Source organism: Triticum aestivum, chromosome 5B (assembly GCF_018294505.1).
Source record: "Triticum aestivum cultivar Chinese Spring chromosome 5B, IWGSC CS RefSeq v2.1, whole genome shotgun sequence".
In the NCBI taxonomy this organism is placed as follows: Eukaryota; Viridiplantae; Streptophyta; class Magnoliopsida; order Poales; family Poaceae; genus Triticum; species Triticum aestivum.
Window position 1 is genome coordinate 526,800,126 of NC_057807.1, and position 9,973 is coordinate 526,810,098.

At 48.0% G+C, this 9,973-nt stretch overlaps 1 pseudogene; it reads left to right on the top strand.

Moving 5' to 3' along the window:
* The window catches only part of LOC123114960 (uncharacterized), a 119,460-nt pseudogene extending 110,745 nt beyond the window's left edge, over positions 1-8,715 (top strand).
* The last annotated feature ends 1,258 nt before the right edge of the window (positions 8,716-9,973 follow it).

Consider the following 9,973-nt stretch of genomic DNA (forward strand, 5'->3'; position numbering starts at 1 on the left):
CGGTGGTTTTGGAATGGAGATGATGGAGAGGAGAGGAGGTGGTTTTGGAATGGAGATGATGGAGAGGAGAGGAGGTGGTTTTGCAATGGAGAAGATCAGAACAGGGAGAGGCGAGACGGTGGTTTTGGAATGGAGATGATGGAGAGAAGAGGAGGTGGTTTTGCAGTGGAGAAGAGGGAGAGGAGCATGCGGCAGCGATTTAGGATTGGGCGAGAGGGCCGGCGCGCTGCGACTGGATCAAAATCAAAATCAATTAACCCTTCAACTAAGAAAGCGACCCCACATTAACTAGTCTTCCTTTTATTCTGGGTCATAATTTACCATGATATTTGCACATAAAATATATGTTATACGTTGCAAAAATAATATAATTTGAAAGTACATTCAGATACGAACCAAACGATACAATTTTTTGTGACATGCATTCACATTTTGCTTGTCAAATATAGTACTTGGTCAAACTTTGACCCAAAATACGCAAAACAACAAAAAAATACTTCCCAGACCAGGGCCGCTCTTCCGCTCTTCTCCTCTTAAACCACCGCCGCCTCTCCTATTCCAATCTAAATCCAGTGTCGCTCCTCTCCTCTTCCATTTCAAAACCACCGCCCCTCCTCTCCTGTTCCAGTCCAAAACCAGTGTAGCTCATCTACCATTCTAATCCAAAATCAGCGCTGCTCCTGTCCTCTTCCATTCAAAAACCACCGCCGACGAGTGAAGGTGCTATGGAGAAGTAGATCGATGGAGGACTACAACCGATAAGTGAGAATCGCAGAAGGCGACCCTGTGAAGCTAGCTAAGATGTTGGAGATACAGTCTTGGTTTGACAACAAGGACCAACTAGCGGCGCCGGCGACATCCATGGCCAAATATCTGCAACAGAGCAAAAAGGCGGCGATACTCCCGGAGGGAGTCGTGCCGGAGTACATAGAGGTGTTCCTCTGGGCCATGGAGCAAACAAATTCACCGAATCCGATTGTGAGGGAGCGGTGGTGGGAGTATCGATCCCAGATGGAGCATCCACCAGAGATTGAAGGATTGAGCATCTACAGGGTGCCGTTTGTGAGGGTGTCCTGCCAGAGCGAGCCGGTGAAGTCTTCGTCGACCGAACCCAACTGCAAGAGGAGAAAAGCAGTTGGCCCAACGACGTACGCTTCCCCACAATCGTCTCCCTCGCCGTTCACATCCTCTCATGGGGCGGCTGTCTGCCGCCGAGGAATAGGAGGGGGCTGCCCCCCAGCCCAATAGTCGGGCAGGTTGTGAATTGTCAGGAGGAGCTTAGGGTTGTCAATATTTGCAGGTTGTGAATTGTGTTTTGTGTTGTGTATCTTGAGAGTACTTTCAGATATGAATGTCTTTTGAATTTCAGATTTGTAGTATTGAGCATATGAAGAATTTTATGAATTCTAGAGATCTATTTTTAGCACTTGAAAAAATGTAGTTTCATAGGAGTATAAAAGTGCAGATGAGAAGAAACTGCGAGTTCCAGTTTCAGATAAGAAACTGCAAGTTCAGTTTCAATAAGAAACTGCAACTTTCAGAGGCAGATCATTTATATTAACACGGTTTTTTCAAACAGGGTTAACATCATCTTGGAAGTTTTATTCATGGTTGAAAATGGAACTACCAGCTAGTTAACATCATGCTGATCAACATTCATGCATAGAACATCTTCATATGATGCACAGTCAAAATGCCCACACAATGTCGAGTGTGCAAAACACAGAGAAAAGGAGGGACGAAGTTTTGGCAAGTGTTGGACGTGGTTTTGGGCCCCGTCTTGGCTTTGATTTTTAACATGCATAGCCCACGACCTCGGATGGCAGGGCCTGTTTGTATTTTCTTAGGGCCGTTATGTATCGACCGGCCTATGGACCTCCCATCTGAGGTTTTATTTTTGGCAGCCCAATTTATGTATTTTTTTGAAGAAAACGCAGAGGTCTGTTCAACGCCAAGTCCAACTTATGTTTCCCTTCTAACTATATTATATATATTTAAATTATTTTATATGTTATTATATATTATTTTTATTGTCATCATATATTTAACAGATACTTACATATGTAAGAAAACAATATCCCACTTCTTATTAACTTATAAAAATAATTTCTTAACAAATAAAATCCTGGATTGTTTTGGCACGAAAATCCTAGTGATTGTGTACAAAAGCTTGGGAAGATTTAAGGAAGAATGTAATAATATCACTTATTATTTAAATATATTTATAACAAAATGCTCAGCCCCTTTTTATTTTTTGATAACATTGCTGGCCCAACCCAACATTATAATTAGAATCAGCCCAGCAAAATCATGTATTTCGAGAAAGTGCAAATGGCCTGTAATTTTTTAGGAAATAAAATAAATGGGCCGCATGGACGCTACATTATTTGTTCACCCAGCCCAGCTAATGTCTGTAATCCGAAAAAAAGATCAAATTGACTGTAAATTCTACCACGCAAAAAAAGACTGTAAATTCTGAAAAAATGGGTTGAATACGTGCCACATTTTTGGACGCTGAAATGTGGGCCAATAGGTTGAAACCAAAGCAAGTCGTTGTCAATTTAGTCAACAAATGATTCTGACATGTAAGCCGTTGGATTTACATCCAACGACCGGCATCCATCTTCAATCTCTCGTCTTCTTCCTCCAACGCCGCCGGGACCACCTCCCGCCTCCTGCTGCTACCAGCTCTGCTTAGCACGCTTCGCTATGAAGCGCTACTCCACCGTTGGATAGGTCATCCCTCCACCCCTCCACACCCCCGGTTCTTCTCCATCGACTGCCGAACCACACCGCACTAGAACCAGTTAACCCTCGTACACCTCTCCGTCTGCGACTCTAGTCCCACGTCTTCCCATCTCTGGCTCGTTGCTGTCCGGCGCCTCGCCGTCGTCCACCACCTTGGATGCGCTCGGCGCGGCGTGGTCAACCTGGTCAACGAACGACACCATCGGAAGTAGACAGTGCGTGGAGAGGCTGACAGCTGGGTCCACGGCCGCACACAAAGAAATGCCTCCATATTACGCGCAAAATAATGATTCCTCCACCTGACATCTAGGACCCACCGGAAGGGCCTCTGTATTTCGCGAAAAAAATGTGCCCCCCGCTGAATTGTCGGACCCACCAGCTATCTTCGCACGCAAGGAAGTGCCTTCTTATTACGCACAAAAAAATGAATACTCCCCCTGCCAGCTGGAATACAGCATACTGGGAGGCTAACTTCTGGGCCTACCAAGTTGATGGGGACGGAGGGCTTTGTCAACTTAGTCAATATGAACGATTCTAGCTCCTGTTATCGTACGATGTTCATCCAATGGTCATAGTGCTTCTTCAACCTCTGGTCTTCTTCCTCCAGCCGCCCAAACCAGTCGGTTGTGCCGCGTACTCCTGCCTCCCGTTGCCGGCTGTGATGCCGCGGAGGCCTCACCGCCCCCTACTACTCCCACCGCTGGCCAGGCCATCACTCTAATCACCCACACCCCCTGTTATTCTGCGGCGATAGCAGCCTCACACCGCAGCCGAACCAGTGAACCCTCGTACTCCTCTTCGCGTGGGCATCCACTGTTGCGTCTTCCCTGGCTCCGAGTCATCCCCTTCCCAGGCCTTGCCGTCGTCCACCGCCGTGGTACTCTCGGCACGGCGTGGTCAACGTGGTCAAGGAACGACTTCCATCGGACGTGGACTGTACTTGGAGAGGCTGACAGCTGGGTCCACGGCCGCAGCAAGGAAGTGCCTCCTTATTACGTGCAAAATAATGATTCCTCCACCTTACAGCGGGGACCAAGCGGACGGGCCACCGTATTTCGCAAAAAAACATTTCCCCCTGACTGCTGGGACCCACCAGCTACATCTTCGCACGTAAGGAAGTGCGTCCGGGCAAAAAAACGATTCGCCCCCCTGACTGCTGGGACCCACCAGCTACATCTTTGCAGGCAAAGGAAGTGCGTCCGGGCAAAAAAATCGATTCGCCCCTCTGACTGCTGGGACCTACCAGCTACATTTTCGCATGCAAGGAAGTGCCTGACAGTCGGGACCCACCTGGTCGAAGCGTACGTAGCATTGTCATTCTGGTCGCGAACATGTCCGTACATATATACTGGTCGATGTAGAGGCGTGCACGTGTTGTAGTAGAGGCGCGTACGTGTAGTAGTAGAGGCGTGCACGTAGCATGTACATGTACGTACAGCGGCCAGGGTGCAAGAAAGAAAATACGGCCACATACGTACATATGGGTGGGGTCTTGAATGCCTACTCACGCATATGTACGGCCAGGGCTCGTGTACATGGCTGGGTCGGAACGGAGAAACATCGTCGTCGTCGTGTTCATGGCGAGGCAACGGAATGCGTCGTGTTCATGGGGAGACAACGGAATGCATCGTGTTCATCGGGAGGCAACAGAACGCATGGGAGCCATCCGGCTGGGTCGGAACGGAATGCGTGGTCGTGTTCATCGGGAGGGCTTGGACGGAACAGGCGATGGAAATGAGGCCTGGCATACCGCAGAACGGAGGAAACGGCCTTGTGTTCGACCAGCCACGTTAGAAACGGGATCCTGTTCATCGGGAGGGGTGTGGCGTACCGCAAAACGGACAAAACGGACCTCCTACGGTCGAAACGGGGGTCCTGTTGATCGGGAGGGGTGTGGCGTACCGCAAAACGGATGAAACGGACTTGTGTTGGAGCGCTACGGTCGAAACAGGGGTCCTGTTCATCAGGAGGCGTGTGGCGTACCGCAAAACGGGACTCCACGGGATACTGTTCATCTCCATCGTCGACCTCCTCCAGCCTCCACGGGGTACCGTCAACCTCCTCCAGCCTCCACCGGCTACTGTTCAACAACGCCTCCACCGTCTACTGTTCAACCACCCCTCCACCTTCTACTATTCATCCAGCCCTCCACACCACGGGGTCCTGTTCAACCACCCCTCCACGGGCACCCCTCCACTGTCTACTGTTCATCTAGCCCTCCACATCACGGGGTCCTGTTCATCTAGAGGCAACACCACTGCTCACTGTTCATCCAACCCCCCCTCCCCCGCAACACTCACTGTTCATCCAATCGATCGGCTTCAGTTAGCAGTAGTAGCGAAGGAATCGCTTGATCAGGTTCAGTTAACAGCCATCGATCGACGACTCGGGTTCAGTAACGCGTAGCCTGCAGTGCAATCACTCGGGTTCAGTTAGAGCCCAACGCCTCGCTCGGGTTCAGTTAGAGCCAACGCCTCGCACACACCCGCATACATGTACAGGAGAAACGCACATCGCTCGGCCCCCGACCTCCCACCGTGACCGGCAAATCCCCGAAATTTTCCTCCCCCTCGCTTCTACCACGGTTTTTTCCGTCATGGAAGGCCCAAAGAATGTCATGCAGTTGCGTCTCCGGCCCGCCCAGGATGAAAAGCCCATTTTCTGTCATGATTTTTGTCATAGAAGTAGGAGCCCACCACATCTATGATGATACCGGGTTTTGTCACAATTATCGTCATAGAAGTGTCATATGTATGACAGAAAAAAATTTCGTTCAGCCCAAAATGTCACGGATGTGTCTTTTTTTTAGTGTGTACAACATTGAAAATGTCAGGTATGGTAGCGCAACTGGCTCGCCATGTCAGCGGGGCAAGCTAGGACTCACCCATCGGTTCTGCCATGTCAGTATACATGCATATTTGTGAATCTCGTGATGGAAAACGCAGCGTGTTATGATGGAGTTGGATGTCTGGTACAGCTCGGCGTACATGCTTCAATGGACCACCCGTCGGATCTGTGGGTTGGCCAGTGGTACATGGCCAACCGGGTGGAGCATCGGCCTGAGCGAGTTTTACTGGGCTGAAGCACACCTTTCAAAAATCCATACACTTTTGTACTACTAGTCTACTACTACTCGGCCAGTACTCAAGCCATCTATATTAACTAGATTTCCAAAAAGCTTATAACAAAGTTAACTGGGATTTCCTGTTAAACTGTCAGAAGATGAGGGAGTTCCATCTGCAATGGATTGAATGGGTTAGGAAAATCCTGGTAGGAGGCACAGTGAGTGTGAAGTTGAATGACGAGGTAGGGCCTTATTTTCAAAGCTCGAAAGGGGTGCGCCAGGGAGATCCATTCTCACCTTTTCTCTTTAAATTAGCTGCTGACAACTTGACAAAAATGGTGATAAAAGCTCAACAAAATGGCTTGTTCAAAGGGTTAGCATCTGATTTGATCCCCAATGGGGTGGCTATCTTGCAATATGCGGATGACACGATCCTATGCTTCGAGGATAATCCTAGGAATGCTCTTAATATTAAGCTACTGTTATATCTCTTTGAAGTCATGTCTGGGTTAAAAATCAATTTTATGAAAAGTGAAATATTTTCGATTCGTGCTGATGATACTACTATGCAAAATTATGTTGAGATGTTTAACTGCCAGATAGGTAACTTCCCTATCAAATACCTATGCATGCCTGTGAGCTATGCTGGATTGAAGTGTAGTGATTGGATCTTTGTTGATGACAAATTTATTGATCATTGTGAAAACTGGATTTGTGAAGTTCTGTCCATGGGGTGGAGGCTGATCAAAGTGAACTCTATGCTATCCCACATTCCTACTTTTTACATGTCTATGTTTCTTTTGAACAAGGCTACCCTGGAGAAATGGGACAAACCTAGGAGGAAATTTTTCTAGCATAGCAAAAGGAAAAAAGAGAGGCTACCATATGGTTAAATGGAGCCGTATATGTTGATCCAAAAAGAAAAGGAGTTTGGGTCTTAAAGACTTGAGGAAACAAAATATTAGTCTTTTAGTGAAATGGTGGTGGAAGCTTGAGAAAAATAAAGGACTATGGCAAGATATAGTTAAGGCAAAGTACCTAAAAAAACTTCGGTTGCTATGGTAAAACACAAAGCCAGTGACTCGCCCTGCTGGAAATCCCTTCTGAAAGGGAAAGACCTTTATATGGTGGGTAGAGGTATTAATTTGAACAGGGGAGATGTGGCCAGACTCTGGCTTGATAGCTTGGAAGGTAAAATATCTTTTAAAGAAGGATTCCCCCTGCTCCTTGAGACTTGTACTGACCAAAATTGTATTGTTGACCAATTTAAATGCATTGATCAGAGCTCCTCTTTTAGGAGGAGGATGTCTCCTGAGATGACGAAACAATGGGAGGAAATGAATAATGAGATGTTAAAGCTTAAACTAAGTGATGGGACAGATGAGGTTTATTGGAAATTGGATAGTTTGGGCAAATATACCACAAAGTCCATGTACACATGGCTAGAAAAAGATATAGCAGGATCCATCTTTAAATGGATCTGGGATGCAAAGCTTCCTCTTAAAATTCAGATCTTCTTGTGGCAGATTGCACAGAATGCCATCCTGACCAGGGACAACATGAAAAAAAGATTATTGTCAGGGAACCCTTGTTGTTATTTCTGTGACCAATTAGAAACAGCTCAACACTTGTTCTTTTTATGCCATGTTTCCAGGGTGGTGTGGAGAAACGTAGGTTCCTTGCTTGGAAATGATTGTTGCCCTAACTCTGTTTGACAATATTATGCATGGATGTACAGTTTCTTACCTGGGTTGGACAAAGTATACACTGTTGGCCTGGCTGCTATATGTTGGGCTATTTGGCTGGCCAGGAACCGAGCCACTTTCGAACTGGGCAGGTCTCCAGAAAGCAGAGATAGGAGAGATGGTGAAAAAAGGGGCAGAGATGCTGAGGGAGAACACAACACAGATGATGCTGCTTTGCGATCCTCCAGCTCCAGCTAGCGACGGACGTGATGGGAACTAAGGAAGAAGGCACCGTGGATCGTGTTTAGTAAGCTTCTAACGTGTTTGTTTGAGGAAGAAGAGCCGTCGATGCATCCTGGAGACCAGGCTAGATGACCTGGGTGGTGCTCTTTAGTCCCTGTTATGTGGGTTCTGGTAGTTCATTCTTGTTGCTTTTGTTATGGCTGTTGTGGCCTGGCATCTGTTGGTGATATCTGTAAGACTTGTGATACTTCCTGTAGGTGTTCGTTAGCACGGTTTTGGGTGACACCAGGTTTTCACCCCATGATCTGTTGTTCATGATGACAGGCGCAGATAGTGGGTTTCCTGGTGTTGCCCAGAACTCGCTTTTCCTCTTTCTCTCTAGCCTTGCTGGTTTCAGTTCCTGTGACATTGTATTTCCATTATGAAAGTAATGGAAAGGGGAAAAGCCCGGTTCGAAAAACTTGTAATTCCCTATTAGTTCACATTGAAAGGAAAACCAAGCAACCAGCATCCCAGCCGAGCTAACTTCTCACATGCCCACGCACAGCCAGCTCCACACGGCTGCACACATCTAGGCGCCAACCCAAACAACTTGCAGATTCGGTATATCAACTCATTTCCCATAAAAACCATCAATATGAAATTTAGAGGTAGGGATGTAGGCGCAAGCGTCTGCCAGGCGTGAAATAAGTTATTTGTTCCTGCCTTAAAAACCAAGCTAATACAAAAACTAGTCTCGTGGGCGCGTCCACCTGCATCCTTATTTAGAGGGGTAAAATGCACTCTATCAAGTGTGTCACATCTCCATAATTTTTGCACAGGGGAGGAAGTGTCGTCCCCGTCCCCGTCCTCGTCCCCATGGCGTGCCAGGGTAAGGACTCCGACTTCGACAACATTGTCGTCGTCAACTTCCCTGCAGACCTCAACAAGACAGAGGATCAATGTCCAAGCTCATCGCCACACATCAAGGAGTAACAACATCTTCGACATTTCAGCGTGCATGGATGCTACCCTCGAAGCTGAGCACTACTAGAGAAAAGCTTATAGACTTGTAGCGCGGGTTTATACCTCTCGCTACTACTACTTACTAGTAGCGGGTATTTTTACCCCTCGCTACTACTTAGTTGATAGTAGTAGCGCGGGTTTTTACCCCTCGCTACTAAGCAGTCTCTACCGTGCCCCCCGGACAATGTCATAGTAGTAGCGGGGGGTATAAACCCGCGCTACTACTAAGTTGATAGTAGTAGCGAGGGTTATAAACCCATGCTGCTAATAACTACATGGTTTTTTAAGAGCCCTGAAATCCCCATCTCCTTCCCCAAATCCTTCCTCTCACTCGTCACTTTCCCCCCTCTCTCTCCATAGGCTCTCATCTGGACCTCCATTGCATGCGCACCTCCTCCTCCATGCCAAAAGAAGCCGTTGCCTCGCGTCGCCGGCATCCCGGAGCTCGCCTGTCTTCCGCGTATCTCCATGCCACCACGCCGGAGCACCTCACCACCAGCGACCAATCCCGTTGCTTCCTCCATCTCCTTCCTCTCTCCCTCGTTCTTCTTTTCCTCTCTCTCCCTCTGGTTTGACTCACCCTCCCATGTCCTTTCCTATGCAGGTTATCGCCATGGATGACCAGGAGCTCGCTGCCTTGGCTACAAAGAGGAGCCCCACGCCGCCGCCTTTCTCGTCCATGGATCCAGGCCCTCTATAGCAGCCGGCGCTGGATCAGGTTTGCTGCTGCCCTTCTGCAGCTCCGGCGACCCTTATCGTCGCTGGATCGAACCATTGCTGCCATTGATGGCATGCATGGGCTCAAGAATTTTTTTTGTTTTTGAAATTAATAGTAGTAGTGCGGGTGGCACGCCCGCTACTACTAACAGACGTAGTAGTAGCGCAGAGGCACCCGCGCTACTACTACAAAAATAGTTGTAGCGCCTTAGTAGTAGCGCGGGCACCCGTGCTACTACTAGCTATTTAATCCGCGCTACTACTAGGCTTTTCTCTAGTAGTGGAGTGACATTGACATTGTCCTTTGACTCTGACTCGGACCAGGGGAGGGGGGTTCTAAAAATATACTCCATTTTCTTCCTAGATTTGCCACTGGTCAGTGATATGTATGACCGCAATGTTGTTCTCGACATGGAAGATGTGAGGCTCGACAGATCCTTAGACGAGTAGGAGATGGAGCTTGTGCTTGTCGCCCGCCTCTAGTGCGCCCACCCTGGCGGTAGCAAGTGGC